Genomic DNA, 18,170 nt, shown 5'->3' with positions numbered 1-18,170 from the left:
GATTTAGTTTCGAAGTTTTGTATATAGTAATAAGTTATTATGTCAAAGGGTTCGAACATTGTAGACCTGTAATAATCATTGATGCAAGTCATCTCAGAAAATTATATACTGGTACTTTTGTAGCTGCTTATACCATGGATAGAATCGTAAGTCCTTCTTATATGTGTATTTAACATTACAGATGCTGCCAGCTACTTGTATTTGTAAAATACATATACAGTCTGTTTATGCGATCACTGATAGTTACTTTTATGTATTTTAATTTACATGTGCTTCCAGCTATACGTATTTAAAAAATACATATGCACTCTGTTTTAAGTGTTTGAATGCATTTGTTTTTTTTTTTAAAAAAATATACAGGCCATATATTTCTAAAAATACATGCAATATACATATGCAGAGTTTGTAAAATACAATTTCTAAACTAGAACAATTACAAAAGTCAAATGAATAATTGTTGTTATAATTTTAATTTTATTTTAATAATTTCAGGTTATACCAGCCTCAGAGTATGTCTATATAGTACACGACAAAGATAAATATTTTATTGTTTGCCTTAAGAAAAAAAAATTCTTGCCACGCATTCCAATAGGACGAGATACCGTGTGTGCATTCTTATGAAGTACTTGATAGCAAGAATTTTCAAAAGGGATCATATTACTCTGACCTATACAAATCAAAAACTGTGTTAATAACGTATGAACTTCCCATTTATTCTATACCACACAAAGATGATTGGTTGATTCCACAGGAGATATTGGAGGAGATAGTTTTCCCCCCAAAATACAAGTGACCCCCTGAAAGACCTGCAAAGAAGGATCGTGAAAAATTGAAAAGAGATATATTTGTTAAGAAAAATAAAAAATATCGTAGTTCATGTGGATTTAAAGGTCGCAATAGGTGTTCATGTAGAAAATATAATAAATGATAAGTTTACAGATGTATGCATTTCAAAAATAATTGTTTTTTCACTGATTATTTTATGATTCTAAATCTCGATACAAACTTTTGATGATGTTGACTTTTTTGTTGTTAAACTGTTGCAAATGTTATCATCATGAATATATTTTATAAGACATATACCATTATTTATTTATACGTAAAAAAGTGTACATCACACAAGTCAATTTTTTGGTCTGAAAAATACATATGAGATTCTAATAAAAACGTATACCGATCTATAAAAACTAAAAATAAGTTAACATATATTTATGTAATAAATAAAATAATTAAAAATACATATAATGACTTATCAATTACTTACCAAAATCAATAATCATAAATGAATATGCATTATTCATAGATATATATGAGTAACTATGTAAGTATGAATCATAAATACATATGCTTCATTTAAATACACAGACTTATGCAAAACAATACAATAACTTTGTATTATTCGAAAGTATATGTGCATAACTGAAAAAAAAATACATGCATTACTCAAAATACATATTCATTACAAAAAAATACATATTCATACAATGAAAAATATTATATGCAACCTCACCTTACCTTATATGTATTACAAAAAATACATATGCATACAATGAAAAATACAAATACATCATTCAAAAATACATATGATGACTGAAACATATATATTCATTATTGAAAATTATACTCAAAACTGAAAATCACATATTCATACCAAAATATGCGTAACAATAACATAAAGTAAAGCCAAACAATTCTATTTGGAAAGCATAACGATCAAAAATCTAACAATCACATAAAAAAATATTAAGATATCATCTTTCAACTATATCTTAGTCCTCCTAAAATTCAATGTTGCCAAATACAACAAATACAAATAAACTTCAAATATCATGCACTTTAGTATCTTCTGTTATCCCAATATCCCTAGCAGGCCTCATCGGTGCTTTATCATCACTTTTAGCCTTCTCATCTTCTTTCTTCTAAGCATAATTTCACAACATTAAAATATATCTTGTGCGAAGAAGATCTGGATCAGAGTCAATATTTGGAATACAGTCACCAAAAGTAACGCACTCAGCATATGTCACCATATATAAATCACAATACCTGCAAATACATTAATGAATAAGTAAGTATTTGCAAATACCTCCTCATCAAACAGTAAATCATGCTTGTTTGAAACACAGTTAAAGCCAGTGACCACATCAAACTCTCTCGGACTGAAATGAAGACTTGTACCATTTGCACTTGTAGACTATGACACTTGTAGAACTTTTCTTTGTCTCAAGTGACAGTGACATTGAAACTAAAAACAAAGCATATCTAATATATGTCTTAATATTTAGAAATATAGTTATATTTCAAAACAATACCACATATGTATCTACAAATACATAATGAAGTTTTATATCAGTACCAAACAGAAATACATATCTATGCTGGACACAATTACACTACATAAAATACAAATACATATGGTAATGTAATATATATATATATATATATATATATATATATATATATATATATATATATATTCACATTATAAAGAAATAAATACATAATAGAACATATTGTCCATCAAATATAAGATTTCAATTACAAAAACAACTATCATATCATCGCAATTATATTTTATCAGTTATCGGTAACAAATACAAATAATTATATATATATATATATATATATATATATATTCACATTATAAAGAAATAAATACATAATAGAACATATTTTCCATCAAATATAAGATTACAATTACAAAAACAACTATCATATCATCGCAATTATATTTTATCAGTTATCGGTAACAAATACAAATAATTATACATTACTATATTCAAATACATATCTACACGTGAACAAAAACAACTCTTATCAGTACACAATAAAAATACAAATACAACACTAAACAGAATCAAAATACAAAATACATATCGACAGTGTAAAAAATATATTTTAAAATAATAATCTGTAATAAAAAATACATATAGATATTGTACATCAACTATATAATATTACAAATACAAAAATACATATTTATACTTTACCAATTATAAGTAACAAATACATTTCTTATAGTAGCAAAATACAAATACAAATACAACAACAACAACAACATACCCAGTGTATTCCCACCTAGTGGGGTCTGGGGAGGGTTGAGTGTACGCAGACCATACCACTATCTCAAGAGAAGTAGAGAGGCAGTTTCCGATAGACCTCCGGCTTAGGACCAAAAACAGTATAACAAATACAAAAATTAAGCGCATATAAACTAGTATGGTACACAAAATAAACTAACAGTATGACAGACACAAAAATAAGTGTATAATAAACTAGTATGGGATGCAAAAAAGCCAACACCACTAGCCCCAAACTACATCCACAACACTACGAACCAAAAAATCTAGACCCAAAGGAGCACTCCCCTATTACTACCTCCGCTCTCCTACCCCTAACCCTCTACCCTAATCCGCGTTCTCCACACCTTCCTACCAAGGGTCATGTCCTCTGTAAGTTATAATTGATCCATATCATGCATAATCAGCTTCCTCTAATATTTATTCGGTCTACCTCTAGCCCACCTAAAACTATCTGTAATACCCCAGAAAATTTTTCGTTGAAATTTTGTGCATAAACGTGTTAGGTTCTATCTTCTAAAATGAATTATAAATTTTTAGTGTGGAATGTCATATATTATGACCCACCATTGCGTAGAGTATCGAATAATCTTTCCAACGATATGTGGATCATCCAAAATGGACACCCGAGCGACGAGTTATGAACATTTCGATCGAACCGTGAATAGTAGTGAACAGTAAAACGTGCAGGAAAAAGTACTGAGGCCTGGCGTATTTTTGCTCCAACTTTAAATGATCATAACTCCTTGTACATAATAAGCTGGGTAATCTACCATATAGCAAAGGAAAGCTCTGCGAGTCCTCTTTCAAATGAAATTGGTTTCATCCAATTTGTCTATCGAAGCAAAAAGTTATAGTCGATCTACTTCAGCCTATCAAAAACGAATTTTTGGGTCAAACTCAAACAATCATAACTCCTCATACACAATGATCTGGGTGAGATACTATATATCAATGGAAAGATATGAGAATCCTTTTTCTAATGAAATTAGATTCATCCAATTTGGATATCAGAGAAAAACGTTATGGTTGATTTACTTCAGACTATCAAACTAGTATACTAAAGGATAGATTCGAGAATTATTTGATTTTTAGGGGCGTTTTGGTCATTCTACCTCACCCAAAATCTGTCCCCTATATTAAAGCCTATTAGAAGCATTATATGTTATATTTTATCAAATTCCCTCAAAAAGAAAATCCTAAGCTCCTGCATCCAACTTCAAGAACCTCCAAAGTTCACCATTAATTCTGCAAATTTATTTAAGATTCCAAGTTCCTCGTTCAAGAACTCCAAGAACCATCATTCAAAGGCACGATTAACATCTCAAAAATCATTATCGATCTAAAGTTAATCATTCAAGGTATGTGGGAGTTTTCAACAAGAACACTCTTTCGTTCTTGTGCCCAAAAGTAATTTTCTTTACAAAGGCATGATTTTTATTTGATTTTTACGAATTTGAAGCATGAACCCATATCTTATAATGATTATTATGAAATCTTGATGTTTATGATTTTTAAAGATGAATTTACATGTGTGGAGATATAAAGCATGAATCTTGAACGATATTTATCATGATTTTGATATTTGGGTCATGAATCCCCATTGGAAATTGTATTTTTTTGAGAAAGTGTGTGTTATAAGCACGTTGATGTTGAAGATTTGAGATATTTTCAATGATTTGACCTTTTGGTCTTAATGGAGTAGTTTTAAACTCGAGTGTGAAAGAAATCCACAACGTGGTTGATTTTGATAAATGTGAAGCATGATGGCTCCCGATGTATATTTATGTATTACTGAAATTGTTTTGTTGTGGATTGTCTTTGAAATGATCTGAGCTAAGTCCGGAAAAAATCTTTAGCACCGAGTGGGAGGTATAAAGTGACCTTACTTCCCTAGAACTACGTGCCCCCGTAGGATTGAGACTGAGGCTGATTTATATAGTGATCACTAGTTTGTGTGGATTTGATATCGATAGTCCTATCCGATGGCAAGGATAGGAAGGCTCTCCCTAACGTGGGTTGTACGTTGGACTCCATGTAGCTCACATGGTTTATGTCGGTTATAGGATCTCCCAGTGTGTGTGTGTTTCCTTGTGTCTATGGTGAATGGTGAAGTGATTTGAAAGTGGAATTGTGAAAGTTATTCTTTCGAAAGATTTAAATGATATTTACATTATGAGAATTGATATTCTTGATGAACTGAAAGTGATTGACAAATTATATGATGACTCACATGTGTTATTGTACTTATTTCATCCTCTCATGATTATGATGATTTTCTTCGGGCTAGTGAGTCTTTCATACATCCTGCATATTTCTTATAAATATTTATGATGATGATGTTTATACAACTGCATACACCCCCATATACTGGATTCCTTTCCATGGTGCTGACCCACATCTTCAGATGTGGGCTGTATTTTCTCGGAATGTAGGTTCAGGTGCTCAGTTCTAGGTTCAACAGTGATTCTTCGGGCACGCTGTTCTACATCCTCTGTTGTGGTGAGTCCTCATGTTCCGAGGACGTGATGTCTGATGTTGGTTTCACAGAATCATTTACATTTGATAACTGAGTATGAGTCAGTTGCGGCATGTCTCAATGGCTCGCTGGTTTTATTGATTCTCTTAGAGGCTTGTCAGACTAGTATAGATGTTGGGAGTTGGCTAATAAGTCGTATTTTGTTATCTTTCTGAAATTCTTTTATTCTTGGATGATGATTACTCTGTTGATATTTGAGGGTTATTTATGGAAACCCCGTTGATTTGTGTTGAACTGAATAAAAATGGCTCAAAGGGTTAGCTTGGGGCTACTCGTATCCTCAAGCACCGTGTGATGCTCCGAGACCCATTTTTCAGGGCGTTACACTATCCCTAGCCAGAGTCTCACACCTGGAGCATCAGGGCCCCTCCTCATCACATGCCCAAACCAATATAGCCTCACTTCTCGTAACTTATCCTCCACCGATGCAACTCCTACCTTCTCCCGAATAATCTCATTCCTCCCCCTATCTTTCTTAGTATGTCCACACATCCATCGAAATATTCGTATCTCTGCCACCTTCACCTTTTGGATGTGAAAGTTCTTAACTAGCCAACATTCCGCTCCATACAACATAGCCATCCAGACTACCACTCTGTAGAACTTACCTTTAAGCTTCGGGGGTACCTTCTTATCACAAAGGACTCCTGAAGCGAGTCTCGACTTCAACTACCCTTCCCTAATACGATGTGTGACATCATCGTCAATCTCACATTACCCTAAATTATAGACCCTAGATACTTAAAACTCTCCCTCTTCAGGATGGCCTGAGAGTCTAGCTTCACTAAACTTACACTCCAAGTACTCCGTCTTGGTTCTACTTTACCAAAAACCTTTAGATTCAAGGGTCTATCTACAAATTTCAAACTTATCATTAACTCCACCCCGAGTCTCATCGATCAGAACAACATCATCTGCAAATAACATATACCAAGGCACCTCCCCTTGAATATATCGCGTCAAAACATCCATCACCAAAGCAAATAGAAATGGGCTAAGAGTCGATCCCTGGTGAAACCCTATCAAAACTGTGAGGTGCTCCGAATCTCCCCCTACCATCCTCACGCGAGTCTTCGCACCATCATACATATCCTGAATCGACCTAGTGTACACCACGGGCACCCGTTTAGCTGCCAAGCACCTCCACAGTACCTCCCTTGGAACTTTGTCATAAGCCTTCTCTAGATCAATAAACAACATGTGAAAGTCCTTCTTCCTCTCTCAAAACTGCTTCACTAATCTCCTCACAAGGTGAATGGCTTCAGTGGTCGAGCAACCAGGCATGAAACCTAACTAATTCTCAAAGATCGTCACGATCCTTCTCATCCTCAACTCTACCACCCTTTCCCAAACCTTCATAGTATGACTCATCAACTTAATACCTCTATAGTTGTTACAGCTTCGAATGTCTCCCTTATTCTTATACACTAGAATCATCATGCTCCACCTCCACGCTTCAGGCTTCTTAGCAACTCTAAAAACAATATTAAATAACCTTGTCAACCACTCCAGACCTCCTCCACTAGTGCTCTTCCAAAGATCTATTGGAATCTCATTTGGCCCCGTTGCCCTACCCCACCGCATCCTTCGAATAGCCTCCTTGACCTCCTCAACCTCGATACTCCTACAATAACTATAATCGCGACCCTCCTAAGATATCTCTAAGTATCCCAACACAGAACCTTTGTCCCTCTCATCGTTCAAAAGTTTATGAAAATAGGACTGCTACCTCTCCCTAAAAAAGGGCAGCCCGGTGCACTAAAGCTACCGCTATGCGCAGTGTTCGGGGAAGGGCCCCACCACAAGGGTGTATCGTACGCAGCCTTACCTTGCATTTCTACCAAAGGCTGTTTCCAAGGCTTGAACCCATGACCTCCTGGTCACATGGCAGCAACTTTACCAGATACAAATATATATCTATATTGGAATAAGTACAACTCTTTACAGAACCAAATATAAATACAAAAACAATACAAATCATTACCAAAATACAAATACATATCATAAATATAAAAAACACATTTTAAATATAAATCCATTACAAAATATAAAAAATACATATATGAACATATTTATCATAAATTGAAAAGATTAAAAATACAAAATTACCTCCTCCATTTTCTCTTCTTCAGATTCATAATCAGATGAAACAGGAGTTGCAATTTTCCTAGATTCTCCTTTTTTTGACTGACTTTCTCTTTTTTTTTTTTTTCAATCTTTGAATTTTTGGGGATTAAGATTCTCTCATTGCTTTTCTTTTATAATTGCCATAATCTTTTTCGGATTGTTACGATTCTTCAATCTCACCTCTTCTATGCTAACACCACCCTTCGACTGAACATTAGTAGAGATCAAGTTAGTTTCTTCATCTTGCGTTAAATCAAGACTAAATGATGGTAGTTCATCAGAATCTAAATTCAACGGTGGAATCCCACTAACTGAACTACTACAATGTGCATGTACTTCCATTGTCACGTAACTTCAAAAATTTCAACACGCAGAAAAAATAAAAAAAAAAAAAAGCGAATCTCAGATGTAGGTTGAATAATGTCGAAATTGATTTACAAAAGAGAAGTTATATGAAAAAAAAAAATAACATGTATTAACTGAAAAATATGCTTACCTTAATTATTGGGGAACAAGTTTATCAAAAATTAGAGAGCAAAGAGCGACTTTTGAAAAATAAATAAAAGGAATCATTGAAGTTGAGGGAACTGAATATGGTAAATGGCTTGAAAATAGGTAATGGTAAAGTAATTGGTGGAATCCACGCGCCTAACTCTAAAAAGGTTAAACTATTGCTAGTATTGCTATAAGTTGTAATTTAAAAAAAATGTTGTTATTTTTTGTAATTAATGTCTTAAGTATGTTAGTTTCTGTAAAATGGATCCTGTCCAAAGTTAATCTTAAAAAAAAAAAAACTTAGCAATATTTACTGATTTGACATTATCTCTCTTAATTTGAGACTATTATTTGAGCAATATTTTTTTTAATGTTGGATATTCTCCACATTAAATATGATAAACTTTCATTTTTTTTCATAAAAATGGGGATAGAAAGAGTAACATATACTAATATAACTTTTTTTTTAAAAAGTATTATTAATTATAATAATTAATAATTTAATTTTTTAAAAAAACATATAGAAAATTTATTTAATTCCAAATGTTACCATAAATTGGGACAATAGTCGCTCCATCTGTTTTTACTTGTCTATTGTACTAAAAAAAATACATATTCAATAATACTTGACCAACTTGAAAAATCTATAGATAATTTATCCATTTCTACATATTTAACCAATGATATTAAATATGATTAATTATCAAATATTTTTCAAAGCATTAAATTTATTATATTCAGAACAATAATATGGTAACATTTTCCTATCATTTACAATTTCTTAATCAATGTGCTATATTCCTTTTTGTTTTAAGAGTTCATATGTAGCCACGTTGTACTAATTTTATGTCCATTTATTTTTGAATAATTTAAAAGTATAAAGTTTTTTTACGCTATTAATAGTATATTAATTGTCAGAAATAGAGTTAAGCATGAGATGAGTATCTATTGATACTTTTTAGCATGTACTAGTTAAACGGTATTTGCAATCGGATTTTTTTTTAATTATTGGACGAAGAAAAGATGAATAATACATCAAGGAAAGGTATGATTTTCATCGTGATGAAGTATAAAACAAGATTGTTTTTTTAATTTTCATCGATCCAAAAAGACGATCCTAATCATATCTTAAGTAGCAAACATGATTAGGAAAACTAACTTATCTAATTATTCAACACATTTAATTATTTAATACGAATTAATTATATTTGTTACAATAAAGATAAACATGCTTAGGGAAATCAACTTATCTAATTATTCAACAAATTTTATTAATGATACGAGTTAATTATTTTTGTTACAATAAACAAACTTTTCTCTTTATATATTACATCAATCAGATAGCAAAGAAAGAATCGGCATACAAAATAGTTGGCCATGAAAAAAAGATAAATACAAAAATTGATTTTTTTTTTTCAATTATTTGAAGTGGAAATTAATTCCTCAACCGCAGTTCAATTTCTCTTATTTATATAGCCATGTTCTTGTATTGGTGCATTCATTTAGGGGCATTTGGTACATGTAATTGTCATCAACTAATAGCTTGATGTAACAGAAATAATTGTACATATTGTGACAACTTTAGGTATAAAATTTAATAATTTACTTTAATAACTATGCTTTTTGGATCCTTGTAAATAACTTAATTACATGTATATTTTTTTGGGGAAAAATTTCAGGAATAACAATTCTGTAGCCTTAATTATAACTTTTATAGCAACAGTTTCATAATTACGAAAAATAGCAAATTGTATTTGTATTTAAGTAAAATGTTGCTATATAAATACATATACAAATATATATGTATTACTTATAAATACCTATGCACAACTGAAAAATACATATTCTTCTATTACTATGAAGCGGGTAAAATATTGCTACTTTTGTTATAAGTTGTAATTTTGAAAAAGTGTTGCTATTTATTGTAATTATAGTCTTAAGGATGCTAGTTTCTGTAATTTTTTCTTTTTTTTTTTCAAGTTGATCTGACCGATTCTTTCGTTCATAGAGTTCTTTACTCGATCAGATACGAATTTTCAACACCTCTTTATTATAAGTTTCACGTAGATACCCAGATGACATTCTTAAACCATCATCAATCATTTTTGCATGCCAATCATTTCTCATCTCTTGGTTCAATCTTCTAATAAATCATTCTTTTTTCCCCTCACAATAATTCAAAAACTTCACTATGGTCATAGTATCCTTGCTCTTCCAACAACTCCGACCTAATTTCACTCGCTCGACTGATTTAGATTCTGACGTTCCACGTCCAGATGAACTGGCCAAACTGATAATATACTCAATCAAACCATTTACAAGATTAGACGGGGCATTACCTTGACCATCCTATAACCATATATGCGCCATACATTTTTGCAACGCCAAAAACATGTTATGCTTGTAGTTTGGAGTTTGGACCTTCCAAAATTGAAGGACTTATGTGTATTACGAACTCGTCGTTGTTGTCTTGGGAAGACTTAACAATGACATGACAAGTCAAATTCTGACTAGATATATAGTTAGAGGATGACATGTTTGACTTGCTTCTTGATCTATTGTTGACTAGAATAATCCTGACGATCACTAGTAGAGTAAATAATATTTTCAATGAATTTACTAGTTCTCAGGATTAAACACGTGGCTTCATCGTTTGAGATGAAAAACAAGATCGAAACGCATACTTACAAATGTCCTCATTGGCTTCATGGACAATGGTTATGTCAAAACCTTTGGAGGCTTCATAATTTTCCCATAAGGAAACGACTCCAACAAAAATAATCATAGCAAGTTTAAGAATTATACTTGAATTTGAAGAAGTGAAATTGTGTTCTTTTCATTAGAGTTTGTAGTGGTTGTTTGTATGAGAGGTTGAAGGAGATGTTGTCTTTTTACTTCCATATATATGGAATAATATGCTGGTGTAGAAAGAGCAAGAAGTTAGAAAATAGTAGAAATATAGATGGGAATATCATATTATTGTATATATACTAGTTACGAGTAGCCCGTGCAATGCACGGCCCAATATTTATAATAAATTAATATTATAATAATAATAATTAAATTATAAGTTTTATTTATTTAGTCATTTTAAAAAAAAAATTGTTTTTATTTTTTTTTTAAGAAAATAATTACTCAAGTCTCAATTTAAGTGATACAATGCTTAAATAATCATAATAATTTATTAGGAGTGACAAAGTAAAATCATGATTGAAACAAAGAAACAAACATATGTTAAATGACTTATAATAACTACTCTCTTCATCCCAAATTTTCTAATTTGATTTTTTATTTACTTGTCTTTTTTCAATAATCAAGAAGCGAAATTTTTTTTTACAAAAATAACATATCCAATATAATTTTACAAATGAGATCTGAAAAGCGTGATGTATATACAATCTTATTCTTATAAAAAGGTGAAGAGACTATCTAGAAGTAAAATTTTTGAAAAGGAAGTCCATACAAGGGACCCTTTATCTATTAGTATAGCCACTCATTTTAGCCTATGTGTATATATATACACACTTTCATAAATGATATTCCCATATATACTTCTACTATTTTCTAACTTCTTGTTCTTTCTAACCATATATGGAAGAAAAAAACCAACATCTCCTTCAACCTCTCATACAAACAACCACAAAATATTCTTATGAAAATGACCACAATTTTACCTCTTCAAATTCAAGTATAATTCTTAGACTTGTTATGGTCATTTTTATTGGAGTAGTATCATTTATGGGCAAATTATGAAGCCTCCAAAGGTTTTGACACAATCATGGTCAATGAAGCCAGTACGGGTACATTTGGAAGTAAGAGTTTCAATCTTTTTTTCATATCAAATAATGAAGCAACACGTTTAATCCTGAGGACTAGGAAATTCATTGAAAATATTCTTTACCCTATCAATGATCGTCAGGATTATTATATTCTAGTCAACAGCAGATCAAGAAGTGAGTCAAATATGGCATCCTCTGACTGTCTTGTCAAAATTTGACTCGTCCGTCATTGTTAAGTCTTCCCAAGAAAACAAACATGAGTTTGTTATACACATAATTCCTTCAATTATCGAAGGTCCAAATTATAAGCGTGACATGTTTCTGGCATTGCAAAAAGGTATGGCGCATATATGGCTATGGGATGGTCAAGGTAATGCCCCCATCCAATCTTCTGAATTGTATGCTTAAGCATATTACTAGTTTGGCTAGTTCATCTGAGTGTGGAACATTAGAATATGAATCAGTCGAGCCAGTAAAATTAGGTTGGACTTGTTGGAAGAGCAAGGATACAACGACCATACTGAAGTTCTTGAATTATTGGGAGGGGAAAAGGGAAGGATTTATTAGAAGATTGAACCAAGAGATCAAAAATGGCTAGCAAGAAAAATGATTGATGATGCATTAGGAATGCCATCTTGGCATCTATGTGAAACTTATAGTAAAGAGTTCTTAGTGAATTTGTCTCGGATGGAATAAATAGTTATACGAACAAAAGAATCAATCAGATCGACTTGAAAAAAATACATATCTAAATTTTAATAATGAGAAATACAAGTACCCAAAAAGAATAATTATTTTTAAAGTAAATTATCAAATTCTATACCTAAAAATTGTCACAATATGTACATTATTTCTCTTACATCAAGCTATTATTTGATGACAATCACATATACTAAGTTCTCCTAAATGAATGCACTAATAGAAGAACATGGCTATATAATTGAAGTGGGATTGAGGAATTAATTTCCATTTTTTTCTTCAAATAATTGAAAAAATCAATTTATGATTCGTTTATTTCTTGCTTCATTTTTTAAATTATCTTTTTTTTTATGGCCAACTATTTTGTATGGTGATTCTTTCTTTGCTAACTGATTGATGTAATATATAAAGAGAAAAGTATGTTTATTGTAACAAAAATAATTAAATCATATCAACTAATTAAATTTGTTGAATAATTAGCTAAGTCATTTTCTTTAAGCATGTTTGCTATGTAAGATGTGATTAGGATCCTCTCTTTGGCTTAGTGAAAATTGGAAAGACAATCTCGTTCTTTACTTTATCATGATGAAAATCGATCATACCTTGAAATTATTTTTGTACAATAACCTATATTAGTTATTTTTGTATCCTTGAAATTTCGATCAAAAACTAATTGTTGTCTTTAGATGTGTTTTTTTACGTTTCATTTTATTGAACTTTTCTGCGTAAATCTCATGTATAGTATGATCAAGTAATAGCATACTAATTATTCTTGTATTTTGGAAATCTTGATCAAATACTTATTATTGTTTTTAGATGTGATTTTCACTTTTCACTTTTCTAAACTTATCTATCAAATTTCAAGGTATAGGGTCGTCAAATAATAGCCTATACTAATTATTTTAGTATTCTTAAAATCTAGACCAAATACTAATTATTGCTTTAAATAAGTTTTTTTCATTTCACTTTTTTGAACTTCTCTGTCCAAATTTCAAGGTATGTAGTACACTTTCTTCTTCTTCCACTTCTTAAGTTTCTATATATAGATTTTTTTCCTGAAAATGATTTAGCATTAATCCTTCTTGTGTCCTTTTCCGCTTCACAAAATCCTCTCACGTGAAAAAAGCTTTCCACCATCATTTCAATTAAGAAGTTCAATTTTTTTCACAATTTTAATTGTACTGCAATTTTTTTTTTTTTTGATGTTTTAAAAAAAAATCCTCAATTGCTTCTTTAATAATATATTCTCTGAAGAAGACATCAATTCCAAAAGTACTTTCAATCTTAAAGATAAAATAATTGGTTCAAGAAAAACACTTTTCTTTTGTACAAGGAATTCTAAGAATTGTGAAAACGTTTTGAGGAAGAAAAAAGAACTAGTAAATAGAACTATAAAATGATAACGGAAGAGTGTCTCAAGAAATATAAGGAGAAAACGATTTACTATATGAGAGAATTGATGAATTAAATAATTCTGCACTTACTCTCATAAAACAAAACGATTTTCTCCTTATAGTCTCTGAGGTACTCTTCTATTACCTTTTTATACTTCTCTTCAATAGTCCTTTTTTCTTCCTCGAAACTTTTTTAACAATTGATCAAAATTTCTTGCACAAAAGAAAAATATTTTTCTTGAACCAATTATTTTTCTTTGAAGATTGAAAGTACTTTTAAAATCGGTGTCTTCTTCAATGAATACATTATCCAAAATGTGACAAGGGATTTTTTTGAAACAACAAAAAAATGTGGTGCAACTAAAACTATGAAAAAAAATTAAACTTCTTAGTTGAAATGATGGTGTGAAGTGTTTTTCATGTGAGAGAATTTTGTGAAGTAGAAAAATATATAGAGAAGATTATTGCTGATTTATTTTCACAAAAAAATCTATCTATATGATAGTATTTGATCAAGATTTCAAGAATACAAGAATAATTAATATATGTTATTATTTGACCACACTACACCTTGAGATTTAGGTAGAAAAATTTTAAAAAGTGAAACATAAAAAAACACATCTTAAAATAATAATTAGTATTTGCTCAAGATTTTAAGAGTACAAGAATAATTTATATGGACTATAAACCACACTATATACTGAAATTTGATCAGAAAAGTCTAAAAAAGTGAAACGTGAAAAAGCACATCTAAAAACAATACTTAATGTTCGATCAAGATTTCAAGAATAATTAATGTAAACTATTATTTGACCAAACTATATCTTGAGATTTGGTTAGAAAAGTTCTAAGAAATAAAACGTGAAAAAGACATTTAAAAATAACAATTAATATTTGATCAGAACATCAATAATACAATATAGGCTATCATTTAACCACAACTAATGCACTTTACGAATAATCTATGTTATCATTTCTATATACTCTATAATAAAAGGGAATAAGCATACACAACTGGTCGACATGTGTGCTTGGAGTAATAAGTTTATTGTTGAGGGTTTTCTGATCATTTTACTTAAATTTTTATGCAATATCTTGTTTAAAACAATGTGCTTCATTGATTGATTGAGACCTTCAAATGACCAAACAATCATTAATTTTTAACTGATTGTCAAAATTGTCCTACCTTTAACAACATGGCCCAATAAGGATATTTTTGTAAAGCTGTCAATAATCACACAATATTATTGGTAAACCAAGAATTTTACTATAGCTTTCATGTTAAACTTTTACATGTTTGGACCAATTTACCCTCTTGCTTATATCATCAATCATCATCCTCATTCACACTGTCTCATTATTCATTTAACAAGAGCTATTATACTATAACTTACATGTTCAACTATTTGATTTTATAAAGAAAGAGTATTTTATGTTTTGGTGATTTTAATTTAATAATGAAAAAGATTGTCGTCACCGAAAAAATAAGGGAAAACATTCAAGTTTATTTACAAATCTCAGTGTATTGATCTCAGATAAATCTATTATTAATAAAGTAATTACTTATCAATTGAGTTACCTTTGCGAGTTGATCAAGAGGAGCTCGTCACTAAAACAATCTCTAACAAGATTAATAACCAAAAGATGAAGCAAAAGAAAACTGACATTGAAATGAGCTTCCAGCGGCGCAATTTGCAAATGTTGCTGGACTGTTCTTATTTTGAAAATCCTACTTTAGGTCATATTTATAGAGGGTCAAGAATGGACCGAGTCTTGACCCACTAAATCTTGGATTTTTTGTTTAGGATTTTGCTTTTTGGGCTTAATTGAGTATGTTTTGTATAACCTTTTTTATGTGATTAATAAAATGGGCCTTGTCCAAAGTTGATCGAAAAAAAACTTATCAATTTTTACTAATTTAACATTATCTCTCTTAATTTGAGACTATTATTTTAGCAACATTTTTTTTAATGTTGAATATCCTCCACATTAAATATGATAAACTTTTAATTTTGTCGTAAAAATGGGGATAGAAAGAGAAACATATGCTAATATAATTTTCTTTTTAAAAAAGTATTATAAATTACAATAATTAACAATTTAAATATTTTTAAAAAACATACAGAAAATTTAGTTAATTCCAAATGTCACCATAAATGGAGACAATTACTCCATCCATTTATTTTTACTTATTTACTATACTAAAAAATATATACATGTCCAATAATACTTCGCTAATTTAAAAAAATCAATAGATAGTTTATCAATTTCTACATATTTAACCATTAATATTAAATACAATTAATTATTCAATATTTTTTAAAGCATTAAATTTATTATATTCTGAACAATAATATAGTAACATTATCCTATCATTTACAATTTCTTAACTTGTGTGTCAAGTTAATCATAAACAACTATTGATAAATGAAAAAAATAACGTATATTGAGCTCGTGCTAGCATGGACCTTCCAATATATATATATATATATATATATATATATATAGATAGATAGATAGATAGATATAGATATATATATATATATATATATATAAATACCATATTTGAATGATTTATAAGTATAGAAATTTTTTTTGCACTATTAATATTATATTAATTGTCAGAAATAGAGCTAAACATGAGATGAATATTTGTTTTTACTTTTTAGCATGTACTAGTTAAATGGTATTTGCAATTGGATATTTTTTTTGTTGTCGGCTGAAGAAAAGACGAATAATACACAAAGGAAAGATATGATTTTCATTGTGATAAAGTATAGAACAAAATTTTCTTTTTAATTTTAATCGAGCCGAAGAGATGACCCTAATCATATCTTATGTAGAAAACATGATTAGGAAAATTGACTTATCTAATTAGTTAACAAATTTAATTAATTAATACGAGTTAACTATATTTGTTACAATAAAGACAAACATTCTTCGAAAAATCAACTTATCGAATTATTCAACAATTTCAATTAGTTGATATGAGTTAATTATTTTTGTTACAATAAAACACACTTTTCTTTTATATATTACATCGATCAGATAGCAAAGAAAGAATCACCATACAAAATAGTTGATCATGAAAAAAATGATAATTTAAAAAATGAAGCAACACATAAACAAGTCATAAATTGATTTTTTCAGTTATATGAAAGAAAAAATATATGGAAATTAATTTCTCAACCCCACTCCAATTTCTCTTATTTATGTAGCCATGTTCTGCTATTGGTGCATTCATTTAGGAGCATTTGGTACATGTAATTGTCATCAAACAATAGTTTGATGTAAGAGAAATAATGTACATTATTGTGACAACTTTAGGTATAGAATTTAATAATTTACTTAAATAATTATGCATTTTGAAACTTTGTAAATAATTTAATTACATGTATATTTTTTTTTTCAAGTCGATCAGATCAATTCTTTAGTTCATAGAGTTTTTTACTCGATCAAATACGAATTCACAACAACTCTTTATTATAAGTTTCACATAGATGCCAAGATGGCATTCCTAATGCATCATCAATCACTTTTTCATGTCAACCATTTTTCATCTTTGGGTTCAATTTTCTAATAAATCCTTCTTTTTTCCCCTCACAGTAATTCAAAAACTTCACTATGGTAATGGTTGTATCCCTGCTCTTCCAACAACTCTGACTAATTTCACTTGCTGACTGATTTAAATTCAGTTAAAATCATAAGTTGACAATACCTATTCAAGAAATATATTTGTTTAAGTTCATTATCTACGTGGGCCATGCAACTGTAAAGTGTATGTTGTTTCATCGTACATACTGTAAAAATATATAATTTAGCTAGTAATTAATTAAAAATACTACTATAACAAATAATAATTAAGCAAAGTATGTTACATCCGATAATTTTGCTTCTAAACTCATGAAGTTAAAATTCTGACTCACTCGAGGAGCTTTTAACTCATATTCTTTCTATCTTTCTATCATAATCTCAACTGGATAAAGTAAGTTGTGAGTTAAAATTCTTAATAATTAATATTCCCATTTTCTTCCCAGGACACTTTTCGACCAAAATC

This window comes from Capsicum annuum, chromosome 10 (assembly GCF_002878395.1).
Source record: "Capsicum annuum cultivar UCD-10X-F1 chromosome 10, UCD10Xv1.1, whole genome shotgun sequence".
Taxonomy (NCBI): Eukaryota; Viridiplantae; Streptophyta; class Magnoliopsida; order Solanales; family Solanaceae; genus Capsicum; species Capsicum annuum.
This window is presented reverse-complemented; position numbering follows the sequence as displayed.